We start from the raw sequence: 11,737 nt of genomic DNA, 5'->3' as shown, positions 1-11,737 counted from the left end.
CATCTGGAATCTTTGAAATATTTCTGTACTTGTAAATTGTATTGTAAAACTCTCAACCTACACCATTACTGGTCTATAAATTTTCTTTTTTTAGTTTGTAATGTGTTGTACCTGTATACATCAAACCACTTTAAAACTTGCATTCAGATCTATTAACTTTTGACAGACTAACTAGTTTCATTGTCCCGAATTGCACATGTGCCTTTTAGCTACAAACACACACTTTCTGATGGTCTAATTACTGATTTGCCTGACTGAAACGGGGTTGGAATAGAAAATAACATTCTGGCAATGATCAGTTGGGTTACTGTTTACAAATGAGAAGAGACTATAGGCAGAATTTTTGGCTCAGCGTGTAGGCGTGCGCTCGAGCATGATGGCATCAGGTGAACATCCCGACGTTTTGCACTTGCGCAATATTTTGGTTGGTGGACGCGCGCAAGGGTCGGCAGCGCGTCTGCCGACAATTAAGAGGCTTATTAAGGTCATTAACATATTAATCAATGGTGATTTTTCTTGCCTGTCCAGTGTTATGGTTGGCGGGCCAGCAAATCGGCCAGACGGCCTTTGCCTTTTTGAGCAAACCTCATCCAAGGGCGGGATGAGGTTTCTGATATTAATTAAAGAAAGATAATGTTTGGACAGAATTTACATCAGCTATATGTTCGGGTGACTGATGCTGATGCATGCACATTTTTTTTGGCATTTGAAAATCTTTGTGGCTTTTGAATTCTTCAGCTCCCTGAGACAGCTCTCTGCCTTCAGGGAGCTTTCTGTGAGCACTCCCCTGCGCTGACTTCAGCGCTCGCCCTCCTCCCGCCCCCACCCCGGCAGCACTGAGCATTTCAATGCACCTTTTACGCTGGCTGGTCGTTAATTGGCTAGCCTGCATGAAATCGCAGTTGGGGGCTGATCGTGGGCAGCAGCCCATTTCCTAGGCTCGCCAACTGCGCCCGCCCACCCGCCAAACTCAAAATCCTGCCCTACTTGTGCACAAAATTATACTTCTCTGCATGAAAGACCTACTGAAGCCCTCTGTCATTCCTGAGATGTAGAACTTTTCTTCGTAGGCGTAATAGGGTGAAGTTGGAGACAAAGGTAACCATTAGCAAGTGTCCTTGACACACATTTTGTTGATTGCTGGAAGCACTGAAAGAGATGCAAAAATTGAACAAGGGGAAAATCGTCACCATGATCCTGACAAATGCTCTAACCATTCTGCGGTAACTGAAGAGTAACCCTGAAAGGCTAGCCAAAGAAGAGTTCTGGATGATGATAACTGCTTGGGAGAGAGTTCTGAAATCTCTGGATCCAACTTGCCACTTTGCCTTGGATCCCATGGGCTTTTACTTTTCTGACCAGTCTGCTATGTGGTACCTCTGAAATGTTTATCTCTTTGATTGGAATTGGCCAGTCCAAAGATGCTCACAGTATAGCTCAGAGTCAGTTGCAGTTCCCTTTATCTTTGTGTGGATTTGTTGCACCATATGTCTTTGGACCTTCTGTCATGATCTACAGATTTATACATCAAACTGCAATTCATGGCTATTCCTTATGCCTTTTAGCAAAAGAAGACAAGCAAATGCTACTGGAAGACAGAACCATGGAGCAAATAAGAGCCCTGTTAAAATCAAATTATCGATCACAACTATTAGTCCAATTGTTTTATTTTTTGCTCCATGTGAAAAAATGTCAGACTTCCGCCTGGTAGTTGCCCACAGTGGTATGAAGCTCGCCATTGTCCAGAAATTGAACTCAACCAGTTGATGAAAGGTCATTGACCTGAAATGTTAATTCTGTTTTTCTCTCCACAGATACTGCCTGACCTGCTGAGTATTTCCAGCATTTTTTTTGTACTTCAGATTTCCAGCATCTACAGTATTTGCTTCTGTCTCCAAAATTCTCTGCTACTTACAAAGCACAGGTCAGGAGTGTGGTGGAAAACTCTGCACAAGTTCAACCCCAACATTACCCGAGAAGCTCAATTAACCAGGCAAAGCAGTCTGCTTGCTCGGCACTCCACCACTAGTTTAAACATTTTCTCCCTCTGCCATTGACATATAGCTGCAGTGTATAGAATCTGCAGACTGCACTGCAGCATACTGGTTAAAGAAACAATATCCGTTTTGAAGAGAGATGCTAGAAGGATCTAAAAATGAGGCCATACATGTTGAACTGAGAAACAAACAATGGGTAATCACGCTCTACTTTTGGGTGAACGGAACTCTAAAAACATTTGTGAAGCTTAAAACCAAGTTGCTAGCTTGATCGGCACCCCATCCACTATCACTTCCACCACCACCAGTGTTAGTGGCAGCAGTGTGTACCATCTACAAGATGCACTGCAGCAATTCACCAATGCTCCTTTGACAGCCCTACCAAACCTTAAATCTCTGCCACCTAGGGTAGCATGATGCATGGGAACACCACTACCTGCAAGTTCCCCAGCAAGTCTCTCATCATCCTGACTCAGAACTATATTGCCGTTCCTCCACTAACTGGGCATAATCATGGAACTCCCTGCCTAACAGCATTGTGGGTACATCTACACTGTGGATTACAGCAGTTCAAGAAGGTGGCTCATGGCCACAGTGTCAAGGACAGCTAGGGATGGGCAATAAATGCTGGCCTTACCAGTGACACTTGCAATCCCAAGAACAAATAAAATGAAAATTGTGCTTAGTATCTTTGAACATGTAAAAACTGCCAGACTGAGATTAAATGTTTTCCAAGCTGCTTACTGAGTGAAGCAAGGGAGAAATAGTGGAGGCTCTGACTATCGTTTTCCAATCCTTTCTGCCTACAGGTGTTCAGCTGGAAGACCAGTGGACCACTAACATTGTACTGTTGTTTAAAAAGGAAGGGATAGGCCAAGTAATTATAGGCCAGTCAGCCTAACCTCAGTGGTGGGCAAATTATTGCAAAAAAATTCTGACTGACAGAATAAATCATAATTTAGAAATGTACAGATTAATCAAGGGCAGCATGGATTTGTTAAGGGAAGGTCATGTCTGACTAATTTGAGTGAATTTTCTGAGGAGATAGCAAGGAGAATTGATGAATGTAGCACATTTGATGTAGTGTACATAGATTTCAGCAAGGCTTTTGACAAGTTACCACATGGCAGACTGGTCAGAAAAGTAAAAGCCCATGAGATCCAAGGCAAAGTGGCAAGTGGGATCCAAGGCAAAGTGGCAAGTTGGATCCAGAGGTGGCTTTGTGGCAGGAAACGGTAATGGTTAAAGGGCATTTTTGTGACTGGAAGGCTGTTTCCATTGGATTTCTGCAGGGCTCAGAACTGGATCCCTTGCTTTTAGTGGTGTATATATATATGTCAACGATTTATACTTAAATGTGGAGGACATGACTAAGAAGTTTGTAAGTAATATAAAAAATGGTTGTGTGGTTGATGCTGAGGAAGAAAGCAGCAGACTGCAGGAAGATATCAATGGATTGGCTGAAAAGTGGCAAATGGAATTCATTCCAGAGAAGTGAGAGGTTATGCGTTTGGGGAGGGAAAACATGGCAGGGAAATATACAATGGTAGGATATTGAAAGTGTAGAGAAACAGAGGGACCTTGGGATACATGTCCACTGACCCTTGAAGGTAACAGGATGGATAGGTGGATAAGAAGGCATACTTTATTAACTGAGGCATAGAATATAAGCGCAGGGAGGTTAGGATAGAACTATGTAAATTTAGCTATTTAGAGTTTTAGCTATGAGGAAAGATTGGATAGACTGAGGTTTCACCCAGAGGGGATGGTGTCTGGAACTCATTGCCTGAAAGGGTAATAGAGATTGCATTTAAAAATACTTTGATAATATGTACCCAAAGTGCTGTAACCTACAGGGCTACAATGAGCAGGAAAATGGGATTATGCTGGATTGCTCTTTTTCTGCCACTACAGACATGATAGGCTGAATGGTTTTCTGTGTTGTAAGTTTTTTACGTACTTAAGACATCGAAAAGACAGTTCAAAAACATGTTTGGGATCTCCACAGCATACTCCACGCATTTCTCGGTTTGAATTTTGGTAAGACAATCATGTGGCAGTAAATTTCTGCCTTGGTGCTCCCTATTGGGCGTACATAGCACATGACCTTCCAGCTGTTTAAATTAACCTTTCTCAAGCACCAGATTGCAATGGGATGACATACTTCTGGATGGGATTTCTCGAGGTGAATACAATAAAAATACCAGATGGCCTACAATACATGTGTTGGCCACAAGGTGGCCCTAGACCCATTTTAGCTACTGGATTGTAGCTGGCTTGGAACTAGAAATCTCTCAGTGATTTGACACATGGTTGGTAGTCATTTTTAATGACATTGGGCGGTCATCTAAGGAATAAGGGACAAAAGACGTCCCTTAAGGACAAGCATTCCAAAAAATAAGGGACAATATCTTAAAATACAGGTCAGTTGATACACAATACCCTGATACACAATTTACCTGTCTGATCATACTATGAAAAATTTCTAATTTCTATCCTTTTTTTTACCCTCTAGCTCATCAAAAATGACAGTAGCAGCACCACATACAATTTTCCAAGGTGCAAACATCACTGACATAGGAACATAGGAGCAAAAGTAGGCCATTCAGCCCATCAAGCCTGCTCCGCCATTCAATATGATCATAGCTGATCATCCACTTCAATGCCTTTTTCCCACTTGACCCCCATACGTCATCGGCATTTAGAAATCTGTCAATCTCTACTTTAAACATACTCAATGACTGAGCTTCCACAGCCCTCTGGGGTAGAGAATTCCCAAGATTCACAACCCTCTGAGTAAAAGAAATCTCCCCATTTCAGACCTAATTGGTTCCCCCCCTTATTTTGAAATTGTGCCCTTGGTTCTAGACTCCCCAGCCAGGAGAAACATCTTACCTGCACCTACTCTGTCTATCGCTCTTAAGCATTTTGTAGGTCACCTCTCATTCTGCGAAACTCTAGAGATTACAGGCCCAGACACATTGAGCTCACCAGCTGCAACATTGGTGCAGCAGAGAACAGCAACTCTGCACAGCAATACAGGAAAATATAAATTTCCTGTGATAATAAATGCTGCTTGTAAATCTTATGTCAGTATTTTCACATTTCCAAAGTACTTATTGACACTGGCTGTCCCTTCGATGACGACACCTACTCAAGGTCTCAGGTTTCTGACTGAAAAAGCCGAATCTTGACCCATAGATCTTTGAGCATATAGGGCAGGATGTCTCATGAGGTAGTGGGATCCATAGTGCAGGATTTGCTTCTCTTCCTTTTCTTTCCTTCTCTGCTACCACTCTGCTTCATCATTAAGCTGTTGTGACTCAAAGCGTGATGCAGCTCGATCAACAAGTTGTCACCATTTTGCACGATTGATAGCAAGCTTCTCCCATTAATGTCAATGCTGCTGCGCTTGAAGGAGAGCTTCAGAGTGTCTTCAAAGTTTTTTTTGTCCGCCCCCTGGAACATTGGCCATTTGAGAGTTGAGAAAACATGACCTGGCGGGGTAGATATTTTACAGCCATCTGGATACAGTGTCCATTCTATTGAAGTTGATTTTGCAGGAACTTTGCCTAAATGCTTGTAGAACTAGCTTCAGGAAGGACACTAACAATTGTCCTCCCATTGAATCTGGAGGTTGCGGCGGAGGCATTGCCGATATAATTTCTCCAGTACTCCTATGTGTCGCTGATACACAGTCCAGCTCTCACTGCAGTACATGAGTGTGTTATGACACGGCAGGTGATATGTGTCAAGCGGATCAAATCCACAAGGGAAACTTGATCACGCTATCACAATGGTTTTGAAATTTGTATTTATTTCAAGATGCATGCCCTGAATTCAGAAGTAATAAGTCCACCAAGACTTAAGTGATTTTTTAGAAAACTAAATTAAACATTTATTAATAAAAGAAAAGATTTCAAGCACATACATAGGTCTACAAATTACTACTATAATAACTTCTAAAACCCCCCAATTAATATGGCTTCCAGTTACACCTGTTAAGGCAACAGTAAAAAAAGATCTTAAACAGTTCCAAGCAAGTCAACACAATACCCTGGACAGTAGATTTCAAAATGGCTTTTCCGAGCTTTGGTTTCTGTAGACAGCAGGCTTAATGCACAAATACTAGAGGCTTCTCACACTTCTGTTAGATTTTACAGTGCCTCTCTAACACATAGCCTCATTTCCTTTTATACATGTTTCTCCCCTTTAAGGTAAATTCTATTGTTCCCATATGTCTTTGGAACTTTACCTTTCTCATAATATAAATCTTTTCATGGTGCTAATATTGTCAGTAAGCTTTGGGAAAAATAAAAAAACACTTCTTGGCCTAGCTTCTCTGGCTAGGTGTAAACATCCTACCATCTCTTTGAAATTCAAACTGCCCTGATTTATCTAAAAATGCAAATCTCCTCACCTTACATTCTAAGACTTCAGCCATGTTTACATATTTAGCATTTCAACCTAGCTTCTTTTGATAAGTCAAAGCCTCCAGATCAGCTGTCTCCAATCCAATTAAATCCCACACACACACACACACACACACACACACACAGAAACTATCCAATCCCACTATTAACCTACTTTTACAATAAATCACAATCGTATTATGATAATTATACTTTTGTGATGAGTGTGATGACAACAACTGTTTTGTACACTAGGACTTTTGCTGACTTGTGGAGATCTTTGTTGTCAAACACTAGTTTGTAGAGGGCTGAACTTGGGGAGCTGATTGGGTTTTGGAGCTCCTTGTTAATAATGGTTTTTGAGAGAGGTGGCTGCCAAGGTGTGGGAAGTGCTCAATATTTTCCAGATTCTCTCCTTCAACAGATAAGGGAGGTGGAATTTTTGGATGACCAGGTGTATGTTGATATGAGTTTTGTTTTCAAGAACAGGCCAAGTTTCTTCTATGTAGAACTGAAGACATCAGGAGTGGCTGGCAAATCTGGTGCGCAATGACACTGCAGTCATCTGCAAACTGTAGATTGTGTATATCTATGGTGGTCAGTTTAGTTTTGGCACAGAAGCAACTGAGGTTAAAGCATTGGTATCACCCAATTTATGTCATTGTTCAGGTCAAAGGTCTAAGTGATCGTTAAGCTGTTGTGACTCAAAGCGTGATGCAGCTCGATGGACAAGTTGTCACCATTTTGAACGATTGATAGCAAGCTTCTCCCATTAATGTCAATGCTGCTGCGCTTGAAGGAGAACTTCAGAGTGTCTTCAAAGTTTTTTTTGTCCGCCCCCTGGAACATTGGCCATCTGAGAGTTGAGAAAACATGACCTGGCGAGGTAGATATTTTACAGCCATCTGGATACAGTGTCCATTCTATTGAAGTTGGTTTTGCAGGAGCTTTGCCTGAATGCTTATAGAGCTAGCTTCAGGAAGGACAATAACATTTGTTCAATTGTCCCCCCATTGATTCTGGAGGTTGCGGTGGTGAGGCTGATGATTGCTGGACAGATCATAGAATTGGTTGATTGATGATGAACGTCCCAAGGCCCAAAAATTCCAGGAGAGAGAAGATCAATGTCTCAGCCCTAAAGTAGCCTGACTGAAGAGACGAATTCCAAGTGCGGCTTACGACCAATCTGGAAAATCTTCATGTATCCAACTCAATTCCAGAACAGTGGGATCAAGTACAGGAAAATATAACTTTTTTGTGATGATAAATGCTGCTTATAAATCTTAACATCTTAAAATCTTAAAGTTAACATTTTCATATTTCCAAACTACTACACCATGCTGGTCGTCTATGATAAACAGGATACCCAATGGGGCTCGAGGAAAAAATTAAATCACAAAATGTGGTGGGTTTCTGTAACTCATTTAGCTTTGAGTCATGAGCCACCTGTCCAGTCACTTGGTTCTTCATTAGTTTGTAACATTGCCAGAAATTCTATAGAGAATCATTAATATTCAACATAATAGAAATAATTACCTCTTTTAAATGCCAATTGCCATGTCAAAATAATGAAATGTGGAGGGGAAGATTTATCATTGCTGATAGCTAAGAATTAACAGTTGCCATTGAGTAGGCAAATCAGCAAGGATTATTTGTTAACAGGATTAAGAAGAGGCTTTGTACCCGTATCTCTAAACTTGAAGGGTTCGTAAAGGTTACGTTCAATTCTTGGAAATTGTTTCTCTCGCTAATAAGAATTTCAGTATCCATAACTGATGACAAGATAGCAGTGAAGCACAGATGGTTCTAAATATAATTAGGGTTTCCATTATACAAGTTGTATCAGAGCTTCAGAGTTGAATCTAAGTACATTTGTAGTCCCTCATCTACAGCTTTTCTGCACGACAAAAAATATACATTATCACAAGATAACTTCCAATGAGGAAGACCTTTCAGCCCATTTGCACTCATCCTTCCAAAAAAAGACTCAAATGTATCATTTACATTTTATACCATCTAAGTGTTTACTAAATGAACAAATGCCTTGTCCTCTATCCCTTCCTGTTCTAGCTTTTCATCAACTCCTTTGTAAAGCAGTAATTTTAAAAATCAGTCCTAAATTTGCCCTTCATGAACATGAATCTCTTCATTTATTCATTTCTTTCTTTTTTCTTTTTCTTTCTTTATAAGTCAATCCACCAATACCACACCTCCCCACCCCACTCCACAAACTCCCATTGCTACATTGTATTCTGTACGATAATGCCATTAAGCTTTCATTGCCAATGTTTGTTGTCTTCTCCTAATGTTATAACTTTGCATTTGTCCACATTGCAATGACATCTGCCACTCATCAGCTCCTCAATCTAATACAGTATTTGATCAGCCTGGCCCTTGATGTTTGCAGTTCCTCCCTGTTTAGCATCATCTGCAAATTTAGCTTCTTTTTTCCCCTATTTGTAAGTTATCTTATTGTCTTATGCCAGAGTGACTTGAACTGTTCGTAATATTCCATGCATGACCTGAAGGGTTGTATAGCCTCAGTGTGACATGTGGGGTTAAGAAAACAACTGGTCTGCCATTATAACCCAGCATCCTATTTATTTCCTTTATTACCACTTCACACTGTTTGGACATGGTGAGTCAATTAACACAATTCAGCCTCTTTCAATATCTTCTCAGTTCTGTCCTTTCCATGGAGTATAAGAGCCTCCTATCCTTACACCCAATATGCAAGTACTCGCACTTGCCCATAATGAATGTCACTTGCTACTGATCAGCCCAGGTACAAACTCTTGTAATGTAAAAATAAATTGCAAATTGAAATAAAACAGAAAATGCAGGAATGGAAAGGTTAGTATTGGGGTTATGAGAAGTTATATTCTTACTTGACGGAATATTGTGTAACATAGCTGTTTAGTTGGTTAGCAGGTTGACTCTAATTTACGAAGATTAATTGTGAGTCAATTACACACTATTCCAAAAGCTATAAAAGCTGATGTATTATAGATGGACAGTTTGAAACACTTAATATGGAGAAAATAAAGTCAACCTAACAAACATTTTTATAAACCTCAATCAACATTTCAGAAAGTAAAGTACAATGCCCATGAATCTTTTTTGTTGTGCAAGTTATTTAATGTTTTCTTTCAATGCTCACTTTAGACTTCTATATGCCACAATGTCCCATTATGAAGAAGGAAGACAATTGGCTCCAGGCATCTGAATGCTAAGAGGCACAGGAGAACGGCCTGGGCACTTTACCTGGTGATTATTAACTATTAATAGGTGTTAGCCGTTGTTCACCTGGCAGCATTTTAACCTCCGAGTCAGAAGATTGTAGGTTCAAACCCCACAGCAGGATCTTAAAAGTGCAGGTTGACTCTCCAATGCAGTACTAAGGCAGCACTGCATTATTGGAAATGCTGTCATTCGAATAATATATTAGACTAAGGTCCTGTCTGTCCTCTCAGCTGGGAGTAAAAATCCCGTGGCACTATTATCTCCCTGTGCCAATATTTATCAGTGATGGCAGAGCAAAAGACAAGGCTGATGCATTTTCAACCATCTTCAGCCAGAAGATCTATCGTGGCCTCCTCCTAGGGCCATATCCATCACAGAAGCTGGTCTTCAACCAATTCACTCCATATGATATCAAGGAACGACTGAGTTCACTCGATATAAGGCTATGAGCCCTGGCAACATACCAGCTGTAGTGCTGAAGCCTTGTGCTCCAGAACTAGCCAGAACTGCAACACTGGCCTCTACCTGACAATGTGGAAAATTTCCAGAGTATGTCATCTCCAAAAAGCAGGACAAGTCCAATCAGGTCAATTACTGTCCCATCAGTCTACTCTCGATCATCAGCAAAGTGATGGAAAGTTGTTGACAGCACCATTAAGCAACACTTACTACCAATAACCTACCCACCCATACTCAGTTTGTGTTCCACCAGGATCACATGGCTCCAGACCTCATTACAGCTTTCATCTAAGCATGGTCAAAAGAGCAGAATTCCAGAGGTGAGGTGAGATTGACTGCCTTCACGTCAAGGCAGCATTTGACTGAGCGTGGCATCACGGAGCCCTAGCAAGATTGACGTCAATGGGAATCAATAGGAAAACTCTTTGTTGGTTGGAGTCAAACCTAACACAAAGGTTGTGGTTGTTAGGTGCCAATAATCTTGGCCTCAGGACATTGTTGCAGGGTGTCCTCAAAGCAGTGCCATTGACCCTACAATCTTCAGCTGCTTCATCAAAGACCTTCTCTCCATCATAAGGTCAGAAGTGGGGAAGTTCGCTAATGATTGCAGTGTTCAGTATCATTCACAACTCTTAAGGCATTAAAGCACTTCGTGCCCACATGCAGTAAGGGCTGACATTCAAGCTTTGGCTGATAAGTGGCAAGTAACATTTGTGCCACACAAATGACAGGCAATGTCCATCTCCAATAAGAAAAAGTCTACTGACCTCCCCATGACATTCAATGGAATTACTGTTGTCAAATTCCAAACCATCAACATTCTGGGGGTTACTATTGACCAGTAACTTAACTGACCAGCCACATAAATACTGTGGCTACAAGAGCAGGTCCGAGGCTGCATATTCTATGATGGGTGACTCAACTCCTGATTCCCAAAGCCTCCAACCACCCACAATCCACAAGTCAGGAGTGTGATGGAATACTCTCCACTTGTCTGTTTGAGTGCAACTCTAAAAACACTCAAGAAGCTCAACGCCATCCAGGACAAAGCTGCCCACTTGAGTGTCATGCTGTTTAATTTTAAACATTCATCCCCTCTACCACCAGCGCATATTAGGTGCAGTGTGTGCCTTACACCAGATGCACTGCAGCAATTCACCAAGGCTTCTTCAAAAACGGCTTCCAAACTAGCAACCTCTACCACCTAGAACCACCAACAGCTCCAAGTTCCCTTCCAAGTAATGCACTGTCCGGGCTTGAAAATGTATTGCCCCATTGTCCTGGAACTCCACGCCTAACAGCACTGTGGGAGTACAGAGTGAAGTGGTTCAAGTCAGCAACTTAGCACCACCTTCTTAAGGCTTTTGGGATTGGGCAGTAAGTGCTGGCCTTGTCAATGGCATCCACATCTCATGAATGAATTAAACTGCCTTCAGCCGACATCACTAAATACAGATTATATGGCCATTACTGTATTGCTATGCTATGCACAAATTGGCTGCTGTGTTTCTTACATTATAACAATGACTATACTTAAAAAGTACTTAATTAGTTATAAAATACTTTGGGATATCCTAATTTTGTGCAAGGCGCCAATCTTCACCTTTGGGACAGGGTCTAACCTTT

Source organism: Cetorhinus maximus, chromosome 3, assembly GCF_964194155.1.
Source record: "Cetorhinus maximus chromosome 3, sCetMax3.hap1.1, whole genome shotgun sequence".
In the NCBI taxonomy this organism is placed as follows: Eukaryota; Metazoa; Chordata; class Chondrichthyes; order Lamniformes; family Cetorhinidae; genus Cetorhinus; species Cetorhinus maximus.
This window is presented reverse-complemented; position numbering follows the sequence as displayed.